The sequence below is a fragment of the Lemur catta genome, chromosome 7 (genome assembly GCF_020740605.2).
Source record: "Lemur catta isolate mLemCat1 chromosome 7, mLemCat1.pri, whole genome shotgun sequence".
Lineage (NCBI taxonomy): Eukaryota > Metazoa > Chordata > Mammalia > Primates > Lemuridae > Lemur > Lemur catta.
Window position 1 is genome coordinate 93,177,432 of NC_059134.1, and position 27,207 is coordinate 93,204,638.

General features: G+C 36.4%; 1 protein-coding gene across 16 annotated transcripts in view; it reads right to left on the reverse strand.

Annotated features, from left to right (window-relative positions):
- Positions 1–27,207, reverse strand: part of PHF21A (PHD finger protein 21A) — a 180,840-nt gene that overhangs the window by 84,156 nt on the left and 69,477 nt on the right. Inside the window, exon 1 of one of the 16 annotated variants that reach the window (XM_045557911.1) lies at positions 430–500. The exons of the other annotated variants lie outside the window; for them this stretch is intronic. The gene's annotated coding sequence lies outside the window, so the exon portion shown is untranslated. Of the gene's footprint in view, positions 1–429; positions 501–27,207 lie in introns of those variants that run through there. 16 annotated transcript variants of the gene reach the window in all.

A 27,207-nucleotide genomic window follows, 5' to 3' on the forward strand; every position in this document is an offset into this window, starting at 1 on the left:
CAAAGATACTCTTGCGAAAGCAGGTTTTTCACCACTCCATTTTACTTATCCTGGTTACTGACCACCAGTAAACAAACAGGCAACTCTGCCACTCAAAAATACTCTGACTGGGAATCTGATTACTTTTTCTTGGATTTGGTCTCCACTTTGTGGCATCAGTGGTGTCACTTCCTAATGTCTTCTTTTGTTCCCTGTTGACATTCTCAGACATGGCATTTCATTCACACATCTGCAGAGTAAGATCCTGTGACATGTTTGGGGACAACACTAGAATTCCCTGAAGTAGCTACTGGTATCCTGTAGCAACCAATTTTTCATTAGAACCGCCACCAAGGAACAGGAGAGCCTGCTCTGACATTGTTTGATTGGTCTTCATGCAGCAGCAGGAGGAAAGCACCTTGTACATATGCAGCGGGTGGGAGTACTTACCAGGCTTGTGTATTATTGCTGTACCTTCTAAAGCAGGCCCAGGACACAAACTGGTTCCCACTTTCACTTTTCCTGCTTCCCTCGTGTCTAACACCATCTGATGATCTAGAATATAAAATATTATCCCCTTCGGTCCTATTTAGCTCTACAGGTTATAAAATTTCTCAAATATGAACATGACCCAGAGTTTTCTATATCTTAAGTTATCTCTTGGGCCTGCACCAAGTGTATCAACTCCAAATTCAAAAGCAACCTCTTCTGAATGCTAAAACCATGATATAGTTGAAAAGCATTATTCCTAAACTAAGCATTTCAAATATAGACAATCCCCAACTTAAAATGGTTTGACTTAAAAGCAATATGCATTCAGTACGCTCCTTGACTTAGTTACAATGTGGTTACGCCCCAATAAATCCATCTGACAAATCCATTGTAAATTGAAAATACTGTTAAGTCAAAAGTTCATTTTCAATTTACAGTATTTTCAACTTATGATGGGGTTACCGAGAGATAACCCCATTGTAAGTTTAGGAGCATCTGTATACGAAAGGGACCATTAGACAGACTGTAAAAATAACTTCACCAAATTTTAAACCGTTTACAAGTATACAACACCACCTCCATCAGTATTTTGAATCTGGAAATGATATTCACGCTGAGCCATGCATCACAAAAGGTGCCACAAAAAGCAGTCAAAGGACAGAGACCCTTATCTTCTTTGCATTCACATTTCAGGAATTCCTGAGTCGGGGCAGAATAATTCACTTTGGAAGGTAAAAAAACCACCAACGGAATAAAAAATTTTGGCAACGCACTAGTGGGAAAGGAAAAGATCTGTGCAGGGGTGTTCTAGTGATAACTGTAAGTCAGCAGTATCTTCTTTAAAGGGACACATGCTGTAATGAGAGAAACAAGATAATGACATAAAAGAATTAAAAGCTAGTCATATGTACATATGATTCTGATATTTTTCCACTATAGAAAACACCATGTACAGTTAGTTTCTATTACGGTATATCTAGGCTGAGGTCTCACACCTTGAATGGTATGTGGACAATTTAGAAAAAGAACAAAAATAATAATTTTTAAAAAAGATGAGAAAATAAAGAGAGGAAAAGTTAAAGGAATTTGTATTATTTGGTCTGTAAAAGAAGCCAGGAACTTATGAAAGGATACAGTGTAAGTATAAGCAGTGGTCTCTTGGTTTTCTATAAGGCAGGGCAGGGGCTGGCAGACGGGACAGTTGATGGCTAATTACTCAGGCCCCTTCGGCTTTGAACAGTTTGTAAGGTTGTCTTGTACAGGGCTATTTTGCACAGAGCAAGAGGGCTTAAGCATTAGGAATTTAGGTAACATGTCAGAAATCACACTAACATTTGGGAAGTGTCAAAATCCATTTCCAAAACCAGGTGAGGAAATTAAGAAAGAAGACTGCTCTCTTTCTAGAAAGGGTTAGGTCAGCATTCCTAAATTGTGTCATGTGGAATACTGGTGTCCCTTGACATATGAGAAGGTGTGTCCCTGAAAAAGAGGTTAGTAAGTTTGCCAAATACCAAGTTAAATATGCTTAAATTGATTTCTTTACTATAGAATTTCAATCCTTAGCTGCTTATACACGTTAAGAATCACTAAATGACACAGAATTAGCATGGAGTGCAAAAATTTAACAATTCTTAAAATTTCCTAATTACAGACTGCTTTTTTCATGGAAAACCTGGAACATGTTGCAACACTAATGTTCTAAGGAGTTCTTCTAAGGAACATAGTTTGGAAAATGCTGGTTTAGTTGCACTTGATTATGAAAGCAAGGCAAGGACATGGTAGTGTTTGGGGATGTCTCCTAGCTTAATGATTTTACATATATGGTGCTAACTGGGTTGCTGGTCCTCTTTCTTTCTCCTCCTTCTCATCACAAGGGCCTGATGCAGGCATAAGTCTACCTCCCATTAAATTATTATTTTCTCTGTTTTCCCTACTTCTCCCACTTACGTGTCTAGGCTATCAAAACCTTCCCTACTTGTCTTTCCTTCTTCCTCTTCCTCCCTTTGTCAGTAGCCTCCTTTCTGCCACAGAAGTGCTCTCTGCTTGATAATAAGCAGCTTCCCTTTTCTTCTTTTAAAACAATGTTTGTCATTGTTTTTCACTTAATATTAACTTTCTCTCTGATGTAAACATCTAGTTTAGATTCTCTATTTTTTCCTCTATACTTTCATTATCTCTTTTTTTTTTTTTTTTTTTTTGAGACAGAGTCTCGCTTTGTTGCCCGGGCTAGAGTGAGTGCCATGGCATCAGCCTAGCTCACAGCAACCTCAAACTCCTGGGCTCAAGCGATCCTACTGCCTCAGCCTCCCGAGTAGCTGGGACTACAGGCATGTGCCACCATGCCCGGCTAATTTTTTTTTCTATATATATATATTTTAGTTGGCCAGATGATTTCTTTCTATTTTTAGTAGAGACGGGGTCTCGCTCTTGCTCAGGCTGGTCTCGAACTCTTGAGCTCAAGCGATCCACCCGCCTCAGCCTCCCAGAGTGCTAGGATTACAGGCGTGAGCCACCACGCCCGGCCCGCATTATCTGTTATTATTGAACATCCTTCCCAATAAATAATTCCCCACTGGAAGCTACTCAAGATCAGCATTATTGATTCCATCTTGCTTCTTAATCTTGTCATTTTAATACTATCAACCTACAATACTATGGTGTTCTAGAAACTTATGAAAATAAGCATGCATTGCCTATCCTCAAGGAGTTTTCTCTGAAAGACAGAACACTGACAGGAGTATGTTAAAAGGGGAGAATTTTCTCTCAGGCACACGAAGAAAAGTTGTTTTTTTTTTTTTTTAAACTTTTCTCCATCTCCTAACAGAGTATGTATGTATGATATTATACTACAGATCAAAAGGGGTGGTATCTCGTCATGTCTTATCACTATTGAGTTTTTTCTTTGCCCAAACTTACTGTGTTCCCTTCACACAGGTGAGACCAATAATAGGCAGGTGACTATTTCAGTAGTTTTCTGGTTAAAGTCAAATACTTTCTGATGAAGCAGATATCCCCTCTTTCTGCTTCAGCACTCTTCTCCGATAAATAGATTGGGTTAGTACCAATGTCATCTTCCTGATAGGACAATAACAAAATCCTAATCATTTGTAGTTCTAGGTTGGGCTATAAAAAATCCTTTTACCTGAGAAGGAATGATTCTCTGGTATCTTAAGAAAATCACATTTTCAATTAATTACATTCTTATAATCTCAATTTTTGAAAAAAAAAATTCATTTTGACTAAGTTCAGGCTTACAGAAAGGTTGTAATGGCACAAAGAATTCCCATATACCTTTCACCCAAATTCCCCAAATGCTCTTTACCACTTTCTCTCCACACACACACACACACACACACACAATCTTTATCTAGACTCGTTTGCAAGTTACAGGCATCGTATACATTTTCTCCTGTTTTGCTAAAAATAAATAAATAAATAAGATGGATTCATGGACAGATGTGTGATGAAGCAAGCATAGGTGATGGGCATATAACTGTTCAGGTGTTCACTGTAAAATTCTTTCAACTTTTATTGTATGGGCTGGGCATGGTGGCTCACGCCTATAATCCCAGCACTCTGGGAGGCTGAGAAGGGAGGATCCCTTGAGGTCAGAAGTTCTAGACCAACCTCAGCAAGAGTGAGATCCCATCTCTACTAAAAAAAAATAGAAAAAAATTAGCTGGGCGTAATGGCGTGCACCTGCAGTCCCAGCTACTCGGGAGATTGAGACAGGAGGATCGATTGAGCCGAGGAGTTTGAGGTTGCTGTGAGGTAGGCTGATGCCAATGGCACTCTAGCCTGGGCAACAGAGCAAGACTCTGTCTCAAAACAAAACAAAACCCAAAAACTTTTATTGTATGTTTGAAAAATTTTCAAAATAAAATGATGAGGGGAAAATCAGATAATCAAATTGATACAACACTATTATCTGTAGACCTTATTCCGTTTTAAGCAAAAGAAAATTCCACATCACACCTTGTAAGTTTATCTAAATATATCCTGTTTTCTTATTTCTCTGACAGGACATTAGAGGAAGTCAGCTTTCTGATTATTCATAATTATATGAGAGACCTGGGCCAAGGATAAACCAAATACTAGAATATCCAAAACTCTGTTATATTTGGTTTTAAATTTTCAGTCCTTCTGAGGACAGATATATTTGTAAAATTATGTTTTGACTGAATTTTAAAATTAAAATTCAATTAGAGTACCCTAAAAACACCCAAGCTCAGTGGCACAGGACATGTTTTTGTAGTGGAATGTACCTTAGGGGAAACTGCCCTGGGTGGAAAATTCAGTTGCAGATAGTCGATGATGTAGATACCATGTACAAGGTACGTGAAAGCTGACAATATGGGGGACTCAGTATCATTCCAATGCTTTATGATCCTTTGCAAAAAACAGCTGTCAAGGTTATTTTTATAAATATATTTCTTTTTGGCCCTTTAAAATAAACTTAAGGGATAGTATTGAGGTTTTTTTCTTCTCAGAATAAAAATGTGGAAAGCTGTAGCTACCTCTTCTCTACCTTGCTTGCCCCTCAAACAAGTTTATGTGGTAAACTGTCTCCATGTTGAATGGCTGACTGACTTTTATAATCTGAATTAGAAATGCAAAAAAAAAAATCCTTTAAAGTCAAACAGTGGAATTAACATATGAGCAGAGCTCCTGTGGGCATTTAAATCCGTAATTAAAAAACCTGAGACACGTTGGCTTGGCAATCGTTATTGTCTAACGTGCACAGATAGCCAAAAGGTACTGAAATGCGACATTCTGTCCCACATGACTCACTCAGCAGAGCCAGCCTCACGAAGAATGCTGAGAAGGCCTTACATCTTTAAATGCCTGGCCCACCAAAGGTCTTTCTCTAGCATTGAAAAATGCCCAGAGGTCCTCTGGAGAGACTGTTGAGTGTTTGGAACACAGACAATCTGCTTTTGCTAGAATGTTCCATTTCTAGGAAAACGAAACCTTTTCTGAAAAATTAAAAGTCTGAGAGCAGGAACACACACGCACATACGCACGCAAATCATCATTCCTATCTGATGTGTGAGAGCACAGCACACAGCACAGCAATCTAGCAACGAGCCTCCCAGATTATAAATAGGCTGCCAATCCAAGCAGCAGCTGTCTCACATCACTCTGCTTTTTCTCCTTGATTTTATTATAATTCAAAGATGATGCACCGATTTCTATAAGTTGTCTCTGTGCTAACAGGTACAATTCGCACAGGCCAAGGAAATTTGTTTTTAAGATTATTCATATCAAACAATATTCCATGCTAATCTGCCATTGTTTACCTTATTTATACATGTATAAGGGGTTTAACAGGTTTGCACTCCTGCATTTTCTGTTATAAATTAAGCCCTCAGTATTATAATTCTGCACTCAATCGCAGTCAACCAAGAAATTGCCTTTATAAAGGCAACTAAGCACCCTGCCCTTTCTGGGCTTAGAAAACAGTACTACCTACACCTGAATGCAGATGCCTGCACAGGAAACACACAAAATACAATGCAATTTGATTAAGTCTTTAATGCATACAACTCTTTCAAAAATGAAGCAAACCAATCAACTAAATGTGCTGCTTAAGATCTTTAGAATACCCAAGTGCTAAAGACATTCCCTATTCACCTTCCATCACATAAGGACTAACAGCCAGAGATAGGAGACACCTTTTGTTCCCATATGGAAAAGCTACCTTCCCAGAACTCAGTATTTATGGGATATCTTTTAAAAAATAATGCCTATCTTCTCTTTATCCTATTTTCAGCATATAATTCACATCAGGAAGACGATAAGCAAAGTAGCCAAAATCCCACTTTATTATTTGTAGTAAATAATTTAAAAATTCTTATTTGACTCTCACAGAAATGTCACTTCCTACCCATGACAGTTTATTGCCAAAGGGAAGCATCCTGAACTACCATTTTCTTTCCTTACCAATATGGAATTCATTTCACTTCAGCCTAATAATATTATACAAACAGGATAACATTTACTACAGTTGGAATTATTTAATAGGTTGGCAGCTAATTCTCTAAATGGTTGAGTTGGAAACCTCTAAGGACAATTTTATTTGAAGGCTGGGCTTGGGGGGATACAACTAAAAAAGGAATTGAAAAAGTTGTCTTACACAAAAACTATGTTTGTAGTCTTAATTATTCCAAAAAATCAACCTTCCATTGTTTCTTTGGTGTCAGGATGCAAAATTATTTCAATTTTCAAGACTGTGCACACACAGTTGGCCCCTGAACTTTTAACTGGAAAGTCTTCGTTCTTTTTGGAACAATCTCACTTAATTTCTATGAAAATAATACCTACTGTACATCAAAATGTTAATAGTTGATTATTAACCTTACAGGTGATTTTCACTTTGCTGAACTGGCTGAATATTTTATAATAAATATATATAACTTTCATAATTAGAATAATAATTACACAATCTACTGCATTTGCGGGGGAAAAAAAGGTTTTTCCCTCCTTATACTATAAGGCTTCCTGATTTGGTTGTAATTCTCACTTTTATGTCTATATGTTAAAATATTACTTTACACTTTAAAAGCTTGCCTTTTATGGTGTTTTTAATTTTTCATTTGCTTTAATGTATATTACCACACCCTGAAGGACACGGACTACAGACTATTAGATGTAGTTTTAATCCAATTGGATCTACAAACTGAACCAAAAGTCTAATATTGATAAAATCATGGTTTATTAATCTGATCATTATACCTTTTTAAAACAAAATGGCTTGTAAAAGAGTGAGATCCATTATGATAAGCTAAACTTTGGGGAAATTAAGGAGTTAACTCAAGAATTCAACGATGACTTCTTGTCCCATAATCTTTGGTCCATTTTTTGCACTTAATGTTCTGGAGATGCTCTTTCCCTGACTGATTCTACCTGATACTGACTTTCACAAAGTCTAACAATTATTTGAGTTGAATTTTTCCTCACACAATAGGTTCCCCAAACACTATTGTATTTTATTCTAAAGGCCCAACTAAGTAACTATTCTGAAAACAAACTTGTTTTTATCCTACAGTTTTCTTTGAGTTTCAGGTTCAAAAAATTCTTCACTGTCTTCATTGTAGAAATATATTTTCTTAAATATGTATAACCTAAAAACCTAGCAATGAACTCCATGTCATTTCTAACAGTGCACCTAGATTAAAAACAAATGGCCACTAGAGTACTTTGATTTATTTATTTATTTTTTCTTTTTTTTCACTGGCACATGAAGGCAGAGGACTAGAGAACTTTCAGTTAAAAGCATTTCTACTTTACTCCACCTCACCTATCCTGCAGTTACATATTAACAGCAAAAATAACAAAGGTGTAGAAGAAAATAAGAATGTGAATCCTTAAACTGGGATGGAGAGAGATGTGAAATACTTTTTTATTTATGAAAGTGTTTTAAAAGACATTCTTTGGGTGGTCTTTATAACTTGATTTGATAATTATCCTTCTCACTGAAATTTATTCTCAAAACTGAAATGTAATGCGCTACTCCCTGTGCTAGAAGAAAGCCCTGACATATACAACTAATACAGTAGGTTGTAATTCATTACAGTCTTTGGACAAAGAATCAACACTAAACAATAGAGCAAACTGCCAACTGTATCTGGAGAACATCTTGCTAATACACTAAAAGCTACTGCAGGTTGAGAATCTCAGCCTCTGAAAGGAGCTTTCCTGAGAATATGACCAAGGTATATTTTTGGTTTCTATTCTGTGATTCAAAAATTATTTTTTCTCTCCATAAACGCTCTTTCTCCAATCAGGAATGTTTCTTTCATTATAAGAGGATACTGTACAATCTTTTATTCTTACTGTATGGTTTGCCCTGGTTTTCACCATTTGTATAACATTATGATCCAGAGATTCTCCTTTGAACCACTGAGGGCTAAAATCTGGTTTCAATACTAGCTTTTTTTTTTTTTTTTTTAAATGATGTGAGAAGAGACAATGGGGAAAGCACTCTTTTCAGCCTGAAATGTATAAACAAGCCACTTTTCATTACTCTGCTCTATGAATGTTACTAAAATTTAACTTTTAAACAACCTTGAACACAAAACTTGAAAAGATCTTTTAACCCTAAAACACGTACTTCTTATATCTTTTAAACTACATCATAAACGTAATAAAATCAATTTTCACTAAATCTCAAATTTGTGTTCAAACAATATTTTATGCTCCCATTCAATTATTTTTATTTAAGTTTTTTAAATTTGCAATTGTAAGAACTTAAAGATCATTTCTTCTAAACCACATTTCATGTGTGTGTGTTTCTAAGAGTAAATTCTACTATTTTAGGAAGTTGGGGGGGGGGGTGTCCTGACCAGAAAAAATGCTGATTTCAGAACAATAGCATCTATCAATATTCGCTCTCAACTAAATAAATGTTTTAAATAGCAAATACCAGTGAGAGAAGTTCTATAGGAAATGCATGTATGAGGGAGCGCTTAGTAAAATAGTGCTCTTGTGCCATACACTTTTAGCCAGCCAGGCTCAAAGCCTCAGAATCATTATGTGAATCATTTCTTATTCTTTTTTCCTCTGCCTCGTGGCCCAAACAACTCATAATCCTGTTGATTCTTGTTCTGTGTAGTACTGTCCATTCCAACCTCTCCTCCCCATACCTCTTGCCCCTTACCTGTCAGAAATTGTTTCCTGTGTCTTAAACCACAATAATATGTTTCTAGCTGCACTCCCACACTCCATCTCTTCCTTTCCATACAATGCTGCCATATTAATATTAAGAAAACATAGCCCAGATTGATTATGTCACTTCCTTGGCTAGAAAAAAAAAAAAACACAAAAAATCATAGACTATTACAGGTGGAAGGCAAGAGGAAGAAGGGAAGGGTAATGGGAGCCACAGCCTGGAAAGAAGAACCCAAAGACAGTCCACAGGACCCAAGAGTGAAAGTCTGGCAGGACTAAACCTAATTGTTCATGCAGAGCATACAAATTCATCATTTTTCTAAAAAGTAAATAATAAACATGTATAATAAAACAGTATATATTTTATGTTGTTCAGTTAGTAGATTCTTTTCTCTTTAGATTAACAGGTGCTCTGTGGCAGGTCAAATCAAAAACGTTTGGCCGAGACTCTTTTCCTTTGGCGTTGTTGCTTAGGTCTAACAGTGTCTGGAAAAGAATGCAATTATTTTATTTTTTTTCCAGAGACTTTATTAACACTATACGCAAAAGCTAGAAGTATCCTAAAGTATTTAGAAGTGACACTCACCCGAAGACTATGAAAATGGGGTGAGACATAAATGCTTGATTAAAGTTAGCAGTCACTTTATCAGGTTCAAGGTCCTGAATTGGACTGGGTCATATAGTTACCCAAGTTTTTCCAACTTATATCTTTTTGTTCTCTTCCACACCAAAATGAAAACCATAGCTTTATCAGCAGGTAGCTTAAAGCACAGTTAAAACCCAAATCTTAAGTGTTATTGTTTAAAAAACTGTTCTAATCTCTATAAATTTCTCAAAAGGAAAGGCACCGGAGTTTGACTTAGATAGTTCCATAACAACATCCATTTTTTTAATCAGGATCACCCTTGCTACATAAAATTATTCCAATCTCATAAGAAAAAGGGGGGATATTATCTTTTTTCACTTATAAATGTAATATAATTTCATTTACAATTTTTCTAAAAATTAAAATATCATGTAATCACCTCTCCACTCCAAACACTGTTAATTATTTACTCTTTCTGATGTTTTTCTAATTTTACACAACAATTTGGGATCATATATAGCATGCTATTCCACCATTTACTTTGTTTAATAATATGCCACGGGTTTCCATGTCAATACCTATATCACCTACTGCTTCCTTTTTTTTTTTATTTCAGCATATTATGGGGGTATAAAAGTTTAGGTTACGTATATTGCCCCCCCCCCCGCAATCAGAGTTTCAAGCGTGTCCATCCCCTAGACGGTGGGCATCACACTCATTATGTATATATACACCCATCCCCTCCTCCTCCTCCTATCTGCCTGACACCTGATTAATGTTATTCCTAAATGTGCTCTTAGGTGATGATTAGTGAAACCAATTTGATGGTGAGTACATGCGGTGCTTATTTTTCCATTCTTGGAATACTTCACTTAGTAAAATGGGTTCCAGCTCTATCCAGGAAAATACAAGAGATGCTATATCACCATTGTTTCTTATAGCTGAGTAGTACTCCATATTAATCCACTCATGTATTGATGGGCGCTTGGGTTGTTTCCACATCTTTGCAATTGTGAATTGTGCTGCTATAAACATTCGAGTGCAGATGTCTTTTTTATAGAATGTCTACTTCTTCCTTTTCTTAACTGCACTCACAAATACACCAATGAAGGTTGTTTTCAATTTTCCACAATTATAAAAAAGCTGTGATGAACAACTTTGTAAATATATCTTTATTCACTTATGTGAATCTTTTCTGAGAATAAATTCTTAGAAGTTATGTTGCTGAGTAAAAGGGTAGGCCAATTTAAAATGTAGATGCCTATGCCAAAACTGCTGTCCAGAAAGACTGTATTGTTTGTCATCTCTTGCAAATACACAGACTTGATACCCTTAAAAGTTACCAGCTCCATAAGCAAAAAATTTCATTATTGTTCTAATTTATAATTCTTTGATTAGTAAAATTGAGTATCTCTTCATATTTACTGGCCACTAATGATTTTAATAAGGCTAATGATTCATACAAGCGTATGAATATATGTGTGTATGTATGTATAAAGACATATAATCTCTAATACAGTGACCAGTATCAATATATTGGAATCCCTATGATATTGCAATTACATCCTTCTCCTTCTGTCCAAGAGGCAGTTACTATTCTTAACTTGTTTCTCATTTTTTTCTTTTTCTTTATAACTTTACCACTTATATAATTATCCATATATAATGTTTTATAAGTTTTTGTGTATTCTTCCATAGCCTGTACTTTGTTCCCAATATTGTGAAATTCTCCATGTTGATATATATAACTGAAGTTTTATTTATTTATTTTTAAACCACAGTATAATATTCCTCTGTGGGAATTTACCATAATTTTACCTATCCTATCATAGGACGTTTGGATTTGTTCCATTTTCTGTCCTTAACAAGGCTGCTACTAACATTCTTATACAAGTCCTTCTGTACATCTGTACAAGTGTCTCTAGAGCTGCACTGTCCAATACAGCATCCACTAGCCACATATGGCTACTGAACACTAGAAATACTACTCCAAACTGAGATGTGCTGCCAGTGTGAAACATAAATACCAGATTTCAAAGACTTAAAATTGATTTCATCTGTTTATTTTTTTATAATACGACTACTAGAAAATTTTAAATTATATATGTGGTTTCTGTTCTATTTCTATTGGACAGTACTGTTCTAGAGTATATTATCTAGGAGTAGAATGGTGGGTCATAAAGTATGTACATACTCAAATTTGCTAGAAAATCCAAAATTGTTTTCCAAAGTGGCTGAACCACTTTATATTCCATCTAGCAGTGTAAAAAGAGTTTTGCCGCTCTATCCTTGCCAATAATTGTCGTTGTTGGATATTTTAATTTTTGCCAATCTGGCAGAAGTATTAATAAAATGATATCTCAATGTGGTTTTAAATCTCATTTCCCTCATTACTAATAAGGTTGATCATCTTTCATACATTCATTGCTGATTGACATTTCCTTCTCTGTGACATGTAGTAACATTTTTATTTCTTTTGTGAATTGCCTTAATTTTTATGTCCCCCCTTTGCCTACTTTTCCCTTGGGAGGCTCATACTTTTCTTAGAGATTCATAAGAACTCTTCATATGTAAGACTAGTAACCTTTTGTCAGATACATGTTAAAAATATTTTTCTTGAGTTTTTTTATTGCTGTTTTGCAATTTTGTTTTTACTGCCTTTGCCTTTAAGGTTTCTCTTTTTCCTTTTATCCTCTTATGTTATTAAGTCTTTTCCTGTATGGTTTCTGGTCTTCTTATCACACTAAGGAAAGTCTCCACACTCCAAGATAAAAAGAACAAAAACACTCTTTAGTACTTTTATAATTTTATATCATATTTTATATTAAATCTCCAATCCACTTTAAATTTATTTCTGAGTATGATGTGAAATAGAGATAAGAGCAGACAAAACTTAGGGTGACTAGCCAAGCTCATCACAAGTCCCTCAGTGGTTATGGCTGTGCCACCTACCTCCTCCCTTTTTGGGGAGGCTTTCTTTTCACCATCACCCTTCCCCCAATCCACATTGCTTAGACATATATACACATACTCACAGAAACCAACTTGTAGTGTGTGTAGAAGTATTACATTACCCTGTCTTCCTGGACACAGTGATTGCTCTAAATTTTGGAAGGGGATGGTGGGATGTGACCCAAACTACACAAATCAAAATACTTCCTCAGGTATTTCCAAGATGAAGGTCGAGCGCTGGAGTATGCTTTTTCTTCAAAAGGTGACAAAGCTTCGAAGCTGCAGAAGGTCACATGAAGTTAGTCCACCATAAGAGAAAATGCTGCTGAGAACATAAGATGTAAGCAAGGGCCAGGCGCAGTGGCTCATGCCTGTAACCCCAGCACTTTGGGAGGCTGAGGCTGGAGGACTGCTTGAAGCCAGGAGTTATTCAAGACCAGTCTGGGCAACATAGGAAGACCCTGTCTTTACTAAAAAAAAAAAAAAAAAAAAATTTTTTTAAATGACCTGGGCCTGGTGGCAAGGCACCTGAAGTCCCAGCTACTTGGGAGGCTGGGGTGGGAGGACTGCTTGAACCCAGGAATTCAAGGCTGCATGCAGTGAGCTATGATTGTGCCACTGCACTCCAGCCTGAGTGACAGATTGAGACCCTATCGCTTAAAAAAAAGAAAAAAAGTAAACAAAGTAATATTTTGGCAGCTTTCTAGTCTGTGAGGACTCAAGAGGTTTCCTGCTTCTTGCATTCCTGAGGGAATATTGTTCAGCTACTCCCCCCTCCCTTCTATGATACCCTAATATCCTTCTATCCTCTCTTTTTGGCTTAAGCTAGTTTGAGCTGAATTTGTAATTTGCAATCAAAACAGTCCTGACAAGGAATCTTACTTGAAATGTTTCCTGAAGTAGATAGCCAATTGTTCTTATACAAGTTAATTAAATAATCCATCTTTCTCTACCAATCTGAACTATTTCTTCTATTATATATTAAATTCCGATTTATATAAAAGTTTTATTTTGAGTTTGTTTTGTTCTGCTAATCTGTTAGTTTTTTTTCAGCGTCATACTGTTTCACCAACTATAACTTTCTATTATATTTTGATTTTGGCAATTAATTCATTCACTAAACATACTTATTAAGTATAGTACATGTTCTCTGTGTTGAATAAACATATTTTAAGTCCTGACTCTTGGAGTTTAAAACCTAGAAGCAAAGAAAGACAAATAATTACAATAAAATATAATGAACATTAAAGGAAACAGTGTCTCAGAAAAGAGACCAGTAAGTTCAAAGACACAGAAAGACCAGGATCCACTTAGTTCGTGAGAGAAGTCCAAAACTGGCTAGACTTTGGGTTGGGGGGGATAAGGAGAAGTAGGAGAAAGTATGTATGATCCAGGTTGTAAGCCATGTTGAGATTTTGGACTTGTTCCTAAGAGCAAAGAGAAGAAAGACACTAAGAGGTTTTAAGCCATGACTGAAATTTACATTTTTGAAGATTTGCTCTAGCTACAGTAACTGGAAGGGAGGAAGGCTGGAAACAAGGAAATCCACAAAGAGACTCTTTAAATAAGCCAGGCAAAAGATAATGATGGCATGAGCTAAAGTATGGAAAGAAGATAGATTTAAAGAGATAATTTAAGAGGAAAGTTGGCAAGACATGATGACTGAATTTTGGAGTTGAGTGAAAGGGAAGATTCAAGGATGACTTTTAGGTTTCTGGCTTGATTATTATAGTAAACAGCGGTAAAATTTACAGTAATAAGGAACATCTTCAGAGACAAGCTGGAGAGAAGAAAATGAGCTCAGTTTGGACATAATGAGTTTGAGAAGCCTGAAGGACATTCAAGTGAAGTTGTTCAGTGGGCAGCTAGATTACAAGCCTGGGCCAGAAATGTAGCATTCCCCTTTATTCTTTTCAAAGTTTCCTAAGCTACACCTGCGTGAATTTTAGAATCAATCTGTCAAATTCCCCAGAACACTTATTGGAAGTTTGAATGGAATTACAGAAATTTATAGATTTCAGGAGAATTAACTTCTTTAAAATGTTGAATCTTCCCACTGGAAAGACAATATAGCTGATGTTCATTTAGTCAAACCCTTTTATGTCCCTAAGTAAAAGTAAAGGTGTAGGTATTACACATTTCTTGTTAAGTTTATTTCTAGCTTTTAAAAGATTTCTTACTTTTGTAACTACACAATTTCTTTCCATTATTTTCTCACAGGATACTGCTGATAAAGGAAAGTTCTTGGTTTTGATTTTACCTTGTATATGCATACCTTACTATTATTAGTTGTACTAATATTCGTTGATTTTCCTGGTTTCTCTAGGTAGACAATCATGTCATCTGCAAATAATGATATACATCTATCGTTCCAAAAGCATTTTCCTTAGGATCATTTCCTTGTCCTGCTATTGCACTAGCTAGAATATACAGAATAATCTTCTTTCTTTTTTCCTTGGTCAGCATAGCTAATAGTTATTAATTTGTTGATATTTTCAAAGAATAAACTATTGGTCTTGTTATTTGTTATTAAAGAACTTTTGATTATTTAATTCTGATTAATTTTGTTGAAGCAGATCCTTATGCAAAATTTTTCAGAAAGGCTATGTTTACATTAATAGTGTACTTTGTGAGTTCAAAAAGGTCTTTCATTTACCCTCACATCGAAATGATTCTTTTCCTAAGTATAAAGTTCCAGTGTCACAATCCTGTACCCTCAAAATTCTATGAAGTTCCATTATCTTCCAGCATTCAGAGCTACTGATGAAAACTGTAATGCTTATCTGATTTTATTCTAAGTAACGTTTTTGGTTGTTGTTGACTATGGAGAAATTCATGGGATTTTCTCTTTACTTGAGAACTTAAAAATTTTAGCAATAGGATGAGCCTTCCTCCCCACCCCAAATTATCCTGCCTGACACTCAGTAAGTAAGAGCTTTAACTCAAGGTCTGAGAATTTTTTTCAATTTAGAGATTTTTTTCTTCTGTAATTTCTTTGATTATCATTTTCTCCGGAAACTCCTATTATACAGATATTAAACCTTTTAAATCTAGTCTCCATGCTTATTTTCTCTCTGGTATTTTCCATCTATGTGACTCTTTGATGTGCTATAGGAAAATTTCTCAAGTTTCTTCTAATTTACTAGTTCACCTTCTTGCAGAGTCCATTTTGTTACCTACTTGCTCTATTGAGTTTACTTGTATATTCCTATTTATTTCATTCTTTTAAAAACTATTTATTGAGTAATTCCATGTGCTAGATACTGTTCTAGACTCTTGAAGGAAGTAAAGGAGTTAGCTGTGTGACTATTAGTTATCTGTTGCTTATAACAGAATATCTGAAAATGGGTAACTTATAAAGAAAAGGAATTTATTTCTTACAGTTACAGAGGCCAAGCAGTCCAAGGTCGAGAGGCCACATCTGGTGAGGGCCTTCTTGCAATGGGGACTTTCTGTAGCATCCTCAGGTGGTGCAGGGTATCACATGGCAAAGGGGTTAGGATGCTAGCAGCTTGCTCAGGTCTCTCTTCCTCTTATAAAGCTACCAGTTCTACTCCCATGATAACCATTAGTCCATTAACCCCATTAGTCCATGATGGATTAATCCAATCATGAGGGCTCTGCCTCTTAAAAGGCCCCACCTTTCGATAATGCCACATAGTTTCCAACACATAAAATTTGGGGGACATATTCAAACCACAGCACTACCTAAGAGCTTTCCAAGCAAAGAAAACAGTTTTATAAAAACCTAAGGTGGGTGCAAGCCTGACATGTTCAAGAAATACCAAGGAGCCCAAAATGACTGGAGTATAGAGTGAATGGGCCAGGCAAGAGTAGGGAATAAGCTTGGGTCATGAGGCCTGACAGACAACTGCAAGGACTTGACTTTTGTTCTGATGGTAATGAGAAAGCCTGCTTTGGTTTTACTGATGAAATAATATCCTCTCAACTCTCACTGAGAATACTAATGAAAAATTTAAAAAGTTATCTCCTGTTTTCTTACATTAGCTATTTTAGCAAAGGTAGGGTGGGGAATTTGTTTTGATTACTCAGCTTCACTCCCCACTTTCAATCTGCTGATTCTTTTTACATAACTGGTAATTTTTTCTTGTCTGCTTATAGTTACAAATAAAAGTTTAGTTAAATCAATATATGTGTGACTACAAAAGTACAGAAGGCTTTGTCCAAGGCATAGTGAATATATGAGGAAATCTGAGAACAATCAGGTAAGTAGAGGTCCCACCTTGAAGGAAGCAGTTTACTACAATCTTTACTATAATATTAATTCTCAGGAAGCTTGCAGGTGTCAGTATGAAGAGGTCTAACTTAAACCCAGAGTTCTACACCCTGATAGTTATATTCCTCATATGAATCCACAGTATCTTAAAAACCAGGATAAGAACAGGCCCAATCATAGATCTGCAAAGACTGAATCAGTATTTCACTCCACCTTTCCCAGTAGTAAAGACAAAAGGTCAATATTGTAATATAAAAAGCAAACTAAAATCACAGATCACCACCAGGATCTCAGTCAAAACTGTACAATCTGCGGTTTCTAGAATCCTTGACTAAAGTCAGAGGAAATAATTTAAAATTTTCCCTCTGATAAAAAAATATATGCATGAATGAAAAATATCGAGTACTTATCAATCTGTTTAGTTTTCTGAATCTTCCCAAGACTTTCAAGCAATACATGTATTAAAAAAAATACTCAAATGAGTTTCTTATTCGATATAAATAGCATTTTTTTGTGAAAAGAGATTAGGCCTTTCATAAGCCTAAAGCACACATGACTGAAAATGTTCCAATAGAAGAATTTAACCTTCCAAGTCTTTTTGTGCTGGCTTCTGAGTATGAACTATGCCAGATTATAACAGAGTTACTAGATGTGGTTTCTTCTGAACAACCTCTGGCAGTAATCCCAAGGGACTTTTCACTCTACTCTTGTACTTTAGTGGGTAAAAAACATAATACAAGTCACATAGGAAATGGAGTTTCATTAAACATAGTGGTCCCACCTCAGTGGAGAATGGAGGAAGGATGGAGGCAGGGTGGGGTGGTAGCGGAAGGAAACACCTACACTACAGTGATGATACTACGAGTAGCTATAAACAAAGAAAAATATTAATAATACATTGCATAGACAATAAAGGTTTTTTTAGGGATTCTTTAATTCCAAAATAATTAGCAATCTAATTGTAAGTAGAAGACAAAATGTTTGAATAGTGATTTTAAAAAGGTGGGGTAGGAGTGAGGACTTGGGGCTCTGCAGCCCTTGTACATTCTAAAATGGCTCTGAGAATAAAATAGTAGATTACTCATTATTGTGGGATATTAGCAAATTAGGGTTTAGCAAATAATAAAATCTAGTGCACTGAAAATAACAGTATGTGCTGAAGGACTGTATTAAGAGGTCCTGCTGGTAACAAACACTTGTTCACGATTCAATCCTGAAGGATCTTGCATGAAACTGCATACTATGTTGGAGAGCAGTGGATTCTGTATATGTTCAAATTTAAACACCACTGCTATTTTTTCTTACAGCGCTGACTCTTTCTCATGAATTGATTATTTAAATAGCAAAAGCCCAGGAATAGCTCCCCCTTTCCTCTTTGGTTAAATATAAATCTATTCACCCTAAGAACTACACTGACAGAACTCAGAGTAGGAAGACTACATACGTGCACATACACAAAATTAAGGTTCTTGATCTAGCCAGAGTAAGGGTTTCCCAGATTGACACCATCTTTTGTCAATGCACTACATGAACATGCCTGTACAGTAAATAGGTCGCCCTCACTGACATTTCATGGTGAAGAGAATACAGCAAGCACTACATCGTGTACTTACTTCTTTTTCTTTTTAAAAACTTGTATAAAAATCCAGCTTCTTATTCTCCCTCTTTCCCCACAGCCCACCAACACAGTTTCAAACATAGAAGCAGAAATGCTCACCTTTTTTATAACTGAATTTTCTCAACACACACAAATGCTTTTTAGAATATACAGTAATATGTCACTAGAAAAGGAAAAAACTCAGGAGAATAGAAAAGACAAGTCATTAATAAATGAGATCTTAGAAACTCTTTGGATGTTCAGAGAACTTATCACATCACAATGATTTGAGTGTTGTGGTTACTTCTTTTGAGCAATAACAATTTTTGTTGTACACTACCAAACACATTGAAAATTGATTATTTTTTAGTCATCTGGCTCAAATATATGTTGAGGATATTAACCAAGTGGTTAATCTGAAAGTCAGAAGTCTCTTCACCTTGGTTTTAATTATATGCAGGCCAAGATAACCTGCTTCTTTCTGGGGTAGTGTGATTTATTAAATGAAGTGTGTATGTCAGGATTCCAAAGGTACAGGTCCTACCCATTTGTTCCTTTATAAGCATACTCAACACATGAAGACCCTGATTTAAAATAAACTAGAAAGCAATTCTCATTTTCATTTTTATGACTTTTTATTTTGTCAAATTTCAAACAGACAGAAAAGTTCAAAGAATACTATAATGATCTCTTTGACAAATCAAATATTTTTATATCCTTCCACCTTTCCCCGAACCATCATATATCTTTTTTCTCCCACGAACCATATGAAAGTAGAGAACATGACATCATGACATTTAATCCTTAAATACATCACTGGTAGGCATTTCTAACACACAAGGATTCTGTGCCTTATAGTAAAGATATACCCCAGAATTCCTTAAAATTCTACACGATGAGATCCTGGAGAAAACAGGATTCACTTAATATATTTTAGATCCTATATGTCTGTTTAACTGTTAAAAATGGCAATTTCCCTACTATATTTAAAATGATTTGAGATTTATAAAACAACCTCTGGAATGTAACCATTGTCTAAAAGAAGGTAAACAATTCCTCAGAAGCACCAGTTCAATAATATTCTGGTTATTTTTCTGTGCCAGGCAACATACTATAATGTATATCATTTTGATAAAAGCAAGTACACCTTGGGCCTGTGGGAGAGCTACATATTCCTCAGTAGCGAATATTCCACATTTTTAGGGATACCTGAACCAAATTTTAGATTATCAAACAGGTCTCTGACCATTTTAAGTTGGGAGCTAGAATTTGACAACAATCAAGAAGATCTTAGAAAAAGCCATATTAGTAGCTGTGATCGGTGCAACTCTGGGAGAGTTCATCACCACTGGAGTTGGTCTAGGCTAAGGTACAAGACAGGCCACGGACACATTGTAAGACTGGACTGAAACCACTGAATGGTTTTTATAAACTCTGGGAAACTGAAGAAAGAGATTGGTGAAATGTATATCACTTCTCCTGGACAAGTAACCTGAACTCTCTCAATCTCACCTATGTCCTATGACTAAGACATGGTGCTATGGTCTGAATATTTCTGTCCCCTAAAAATGAATATGTAGGTTGAAACTCAATCCCCAGTGCAATACTATTTATTAGAAGGTGGGGCCTTTAGGAGGTGATTAGGTCATGATCCCATTCTACCCAAAGACCTCCTTCAAAAGTTACCATGTCCAAATAGAAAAATAAAATAAATGTATGCAATTGTGGAATTTGGTCAGAAATATCACACATCTGCAGATATAGGATACTGCTGTTTACTTAATTATCACCTTTATCATTCTTCTACACATAAAAAGTTTTTCTTAAATTAATCCTTTCTGGTTAACACACTACATTCTACATTCAGAAAAGCAAACACAAAGGCAAATAAAGCCCATATCATGGTCTATCAGTTATTAATATCTGCAATGCTCTCTTCTCCACTGGCCTAGTGAAGCTTTGGCCCCTGAAGTGATAAAGATGAGCTCTGCCAAACTATTCTCTATCTCTAAGGCAGTATTAACACGTTACAAAGTGCCAAAAGGGCCATTAAAAAAAAAAAACTGACCCACTTTTAGAAGTCAGCAGCTTTTTCCTTCTGGTGAAGTATGAATATTTAAATCAGGCAGACAAGTCAAGGAGCAAACATTCCATCCTGAATGCAATGTGTGCATCTCCGGCTCAGAGCTGAAAGGATCCCGCTGTCATACTAACATGGAAATGAATGCTTGCTTAGGACTCCAGAAGGGCAGTTTTCTAATCATTTCACTGCTTTTCAGACTTGAAGTTCCACATTTGGATGTGAGAACAGAAAACAGTAAAAGATGGATCACAGCAACTGCTTTAAATTATATACTTAATGATTTATATCAGGCATAATATAATTTAATTTGTAGTAAATCAAGCAAACTGAGGAAAGGTTAAGATTGTGGTTAACAGATATAAATTTGTTTTTACCTTCATCATAGAGTAACAATGCATTAGACGAGTACTACATTTGAGAAGATGGTAAACTCATCATAATAAAATTTACTAGAATCAAGTTTCCACCTAAGCACTACTGTTTAAATGAGATAAATAATAGCAACCATCAATATAACCAAGATACAGGAAAATGGACTGGAAAATAAAACAAACCACTACTCAAAAGCTGTTCTACAATACAGCCAGAGGTATCTCTTGGCTTTATTGAGAATACATTATTAAACCAAAATGTACCTTAAATGAGTAGAAAGATAAATATTAGAAAATTCATGCTAAGGTAAAACATATAATTGGAAATTTTAGGGTCATATGTTCCTACTCAAATCTATAATTATAACCTACAACAGTAACTCCCAATCTTTACACTACCGGGGCCCCCTGAACTCCTATTTTCCCTTTCCCTTCCTACCCCCATTTGGACCTCATATTTAATTTTCCAAACAGCATTTCTAAGGAACAGCCTATGCAACGTTACCACAGGTAAATGTAGGATTTCTCTTATTCCTTCAGGCAACTCACATTAGAAACAATGTTATAAGTTAATTTTGCTTCTGCAACAGCAATCTAAACTCTTAAACATTAAACCTGTGCTTTCACTCACAAACATTCTCATTTATAAGCAAATAGTCCAAAATTTCACAATTAGGAAACAAAATTCCTTTTAAGGAAAAAATCCTACTCTCTTAACTAAAGACCTGCCTTCTTCTACAAGATAGAGAATTCATTTAATTCCCCAAACATATTGTCTTAGCAAAACAAACAAAAGAAAAGCAGACAGACCAATGAAACCTTATTTCCTCCAATCCAAACTCATCCCACCCTTTAAATACTAAAGCACTCCGTTCAAGACAGGTACTGATCAAAGCTTTCAAAGCAAGCCTAGTTCTAGGCAGGGGGCACTAGGGTCATTTAAAGCATTCTAGTACCAGGTGACATCCTAACTACTTAATCCTATTTTTGTTTGCTTCCCAACACTTTTTATGAAAAAATTTTAAGCATACAAAGTTCCTGTGTTTATTCTTCTATATCATGTTCATTCCTATAACACTGCCTTGGCTCATGTGGTTCCCCTGACTCAAAATGCCTCCACTCTTTCTGCCTCTGGAGCCAAGTTCCACTTGGGTTCCCAAGCCTTCCCTGCCCTCTCTCTTCTCATTATCTATATAACACATGCTAACTTTTTATTATGCAGTGTCCTGGTCTGTTAAGTGTGTTTATTTCTCCTTCCCTACTAAAGATCATAAGCATTAGCAAATGTCATTGTACCAAATATTAACACAAAGGAAGGGCTAAAAAAAAAAAAAAAACACTTCCTGGCTGATGGATTTCATACAAAAACACACAGTCCAAACTTGCTGAGGGGAGTTGGGATGGGTGGAAAAAGAACAGAGAGGTTGCCTGATTCAGTGGCTGATGTGTTTTTAGTACTCCACTATTTCTATAACCTAATTACTTGCTATATTTTACCCAAGTAAGCAAGCTGGGAATTGGGAAAAATTTATTCAGAGCTTCTTAAATAATCGTATGTCCTAGTAAACAGTATCACAGACAGAATCAAAGTACTACAAAGTATTCAAAAAATGATAGTTAGAAATCAAGATTCTCCCTCTGAACATTTAGTAGAATGAAAAAGGGCAGGCACCTAACTTTAAAGGAAATCACTATATGTTCTCTGAAACATGTAAGTTATTAGACTTTTAGAAAGCCCTATTCTCACTTTTGTGAGTTCCTTGACCCCTTTAATGCTGCAAAGAGGCCATGGCAGACAGATGCTCTGGTCATGGTTTACCTTCTTGAGATGTGGTCACCAGTGAAATGAGGAGAAACGCCTCTTTGAGTTGAACCCAGTGCCCCATGAGTTCATCACTGGCTCTGTTTTCTTGCTTACAGAGATAAAGCACCATATTAAAACTCAATACATTTTGGGAAGAAAAGATAAAAACACAAAAAGGCCCTGTCTTATCTTTAGAAATGCAATTCTCAGCTTTGTGAGCTCTGGCATTCAGCTAGCCAGATTACCAAGCTAATTTAAAAGCTGAAGGTTTTACCCCAACTCCATCTTTTGCTGTTTTCAGGGTTTGTTTCTGAGAGGGCGCCTAAGCTTATGTACATGTGCTTCACTCAATTCACACACATCAGTGAACAGCAGCAGCAGAAATCCAGGTCCACAGCAGGAGGTTTAATTAACTATACACAGGACAGTGCCAACAACACTGAGGCCATCTTTCCTATGGGGTAGCACACCAACAAGGCTAATTTGCAAGGGAAACCCATTTCTGGGGGAGAAAAAGTGTTTCCCCATCAAGCAAAATGAGAGATATATATGTTAAAAGAGAAACCAAAAAACAACAAAACAAAACTAATCCGAGCCAAAAAATCTTGCCAGGACAGCCTCAGCAAGAAACCAGAGCTACTGCTAACACAGGGCAAGAGGAAAGCCAGAATTTACTTAATGTTTTCCAGTGTTTGGGTCAGGCTTTACTCTGCTTTCTAGTGAGTTACTGGAAGCCACTCTAAAGCAATCTTATAGAGGACTTTCTAATCATTTTATGCATACATTCCCCTCATATATATTCTGTCACAAGGATTAAGCCATAAGACAAAAATAATATTAAATGATGATGGTGATGGAAAAGATCTAGGTTGTAATCCAATGACTTGGAAGGAAGTCTGCCTTCACTCTGTGATGGGTGTCCAGACAAATCAGAGTAGTTTCTAAACACTCATCAAGAATTTCTCCTATGGGCCAGGCGCGGTGGCTCACGCCTATAATCCTAGCACACTGGGAGGCCGAGGCGGGAGGATCATTTGAGCTCAGGAGTTCGAGACCAGCCTGAGCAAGAGCGAGGCCCCGTCTCTACTAAAAAACAGAAAGAAATTAACCTGACAACTAAAAATATATAGAAAAAAAATTAGCCAGGCATAGTGGCGCATGCCTGTAGTCCCAGCTACTCAGGAGGCTGAGGCAGAAGGATTGCTTGAGCCCAGGAGTTTGAGGTTGCTGTGAGCCAGGCTGACGCCACGGCACTCAAGCCCAGGCAAAACAGTGAGACTCTGTCTCAAAAAAAAAAAAGAATTTTTCCTATGCACATAGCAGGACACATGGTTGGCCCTGCTCCCCATAGTGAAGGTTCAAGTTAAAAGTGTATATTCAGAAGTTTTGAGCTGTTTTCCAGTCTAGATTGAGGATGACATAGCCAGGTCAAAATAAACAGCTTCACCCTCGATAAAATTTAAGTTAATCTAAAATGATTTAGGAGGGCTAGTCAAGCATTTTCTCATGTTTAACAGTGACAAACTCATAGAAAATAAATGTAACTGACCAAATAAATATCACTAGGGACAAATAAATGAGCAATCAGTACAGTATAGATCCAGCCTGAGATAAAGGCTTCAGGAGAGTTACTTTGTTCTAGCTCCTCTGATACCAGTTCCCCATGTAACTCACAGGGATGTAGGGAGGATTAATTTGATAACGTCTGTAAAGTGCTTTGAGCTCCTTAGAGAAAAGTGATATAAGTGGTTATTATTACAACCTGCTGAGGTTGTGAGGTTGAACAACATAAAAGAAAGAGAAAAACAATACTCCTTGATGGTTTATTATGAAGCATTTTTATAGCCTGGCAAGATGTTTTATAATTGTCTTTTATTAGTTAGTCCTTATTACATGCCCAAGAGATGGAAAACATTCTTAGCTCGAAGAAACCAAGACAAGAATGTAAATGACTTTTAGGTGAGAAGAATTATTACCTCCATTTTCTAGATAAAGGAAGCAAGACAGAGAAGGTGAGTCTGCCTAGTCATATTCAAGAGTGAAAGGGTTAAGCATAATTAAGAACCTGGAAAATACCAAAAGTCACTATTATTTCTTTGCAATGTTCTAACAAGGGGGCAATAACTAACAATCAGAAAGCCTAAGACTAAATACTTTCTCTACCATTTCTTGGTTGTATAATCTTAAGAAAAACACTTTTTTTTTTTTTTTATGTATGTCAGTTTCACCTGCACCGTGGGGTCCAGTGGGTGTCAAATTAGATAAAGCAAGTGAAAACTCTGGGTAAACAATGGCATATTGGGCAAATCAAGTTATTACTATTAAGAGGCTGGTATTCTTACTGAGAATAGGAGTTTTGCTAGGCATACAACTTTGAATTGAAAGACAATCCATTGCCCTCAGACCAAATGAAATATTATATACTACTTTTAACCACTTTATTGATATATAATTCACATAGCACACAATTCACCCAGATAAAGTGTAGAATTCAGAGGCTTTTAACATATTCATAGAGTTGTGCAACCCCACAATCAATTTTAGAACATTTTCATCACCCCTAAAGAAACCCTGTGACATCAGTAGTCACTCCCCATTGCCCACCACCCCCTGCCCTCCCTACACAATTTCCCCAGCCCTGGGCAACCATTAATTGGCTTTCTATCTCTATATATTTTCATATTCTAGATATTTAATACATAGAATCATACAATAACCTTTTGTGACTGGCTTCTTTTACCTGGCATAACGTTTTCAAGATTCATCCATGTTATAGCTGTATCAATACTTCATTCCTCTTAATTGTCAAATAATATTCCATTGCATAAATATACCACATTTTATTTAATAATCCATCAGCTGATAGATTGTATCTACTTTGTGGCTATCATGAATAATGTTGCTTGGAACATTCATGTAGGAGTTTTTGTTTGAACATATTAATGTGTTTTCATTTCTCTTGGGTATACCTAGGACTGAAATTGCTCAGTCACATGGTAAATCTATGTTTAAAATTTTGAGAAACTGCCAGACTTTTCCAAGTGGCTGTACCATTTTACATTCCTACCAGCAATGCCTGGGAGAAGATAACTGAAGGGAGACCACAGAGGGGAGACCATTAACTGGGTGTCTGCTTCAGGGAATAGCTAAACTAGCACTGCAGAATGACAACTTGTGTTACCAAAAGCAGGGATGACAATGCTTCATGACAAGTTTTAGAAAAGAGAGATAATTGTTATTGGGACATTTTCCTCCTTTTCTTCCCATTTGCTTAGCCCCAGCCCAGGCCAAGGCAATATATGTAGCATTTTACACACAGACTGACATTGCTTGCATCTCTAATATAAAGAATTTGCAGAGCCAAGTTTTAGAAAGACTCCTATAATTTCTCAAATCCAGGTAGTAAGATGTGTCCTTTTCAGTCTCTAGAATTGCTGTGTAAAATTTATGAGATTTTATATGCCAGGCCTTCACCATTCCATTTGGTGCATCAGGCTGAGCCCAGCCCAAATACATATAATATGTTCAGTAGGTCAAGCACAGACTAGCTTCAACACAGTGTATTCCAGTATGATGGCATCTGCAAGCCATAAAGAACTGGTAGTGGGAAACAGATGGCTTCTAAAAGGGGAAGAGAAGAAAAACAGAAGGTCAGGTGGAAGAGGGTGAGAGTAAAGAAGGGAACAGAAAGAGGGTAAGAGAAAGGAGAAGCATATTTCTGGTTTTGTTCTTTCCACCTGTCACAGCACTCTTCTTGCTGGTTGCCAGTATGTTCCCTTGCAAACACAGCTGCAAGTGACAAAGAGTAGCCACTGTCCTAATCAGGGGGTTCCTTCCATGTTCCATATTGTAAACTGTACTGAAATGCCAACTGCTTATAAGAAAGGGAATTATACAACTGTTAGAGCCACAAATAGCAAACTGCTGTCTATATCTAACAAACTAGCATTGAGACCTGTAGGTTCCCTACAAAGTAACATTAAGACTACCCAGCAAATAGTAGAAAGCAACAGAATCAAGAGATTAAGTACCAAAAAATGTGGCTTATTTTAATTTTGTAGATTTGTCAAACCTGTGATTAACTCAATCAAACTAAGACCATATTCCGTCATATATTTCATGCAGTCACCACATGTTCAATTTGCTGTAGGGCTCTGTTCTTATGCAATTAAAAGAAAATTAGCAAGTCTTTCCCTAGCAGAGTTGGGATTGCCACTAGGGATTGCCTTTGAAAGGAAATGCTTCACGCCAAGTTTTAGAAAGAAGAGATACTGGCTGTTGGGACATTTTCCTCCTTTTCTCCCCGCCTTGCATTGGCCTAGGCCAAAGCCAAGGAAAAAGGAACATAAGCAGCTTTTTACACACAGACTAACATTGCCAGCAGCATTCCAGTGGCCTTGCTCACGGCGGGAGAAGGCGTAGTGACTAATACCGCT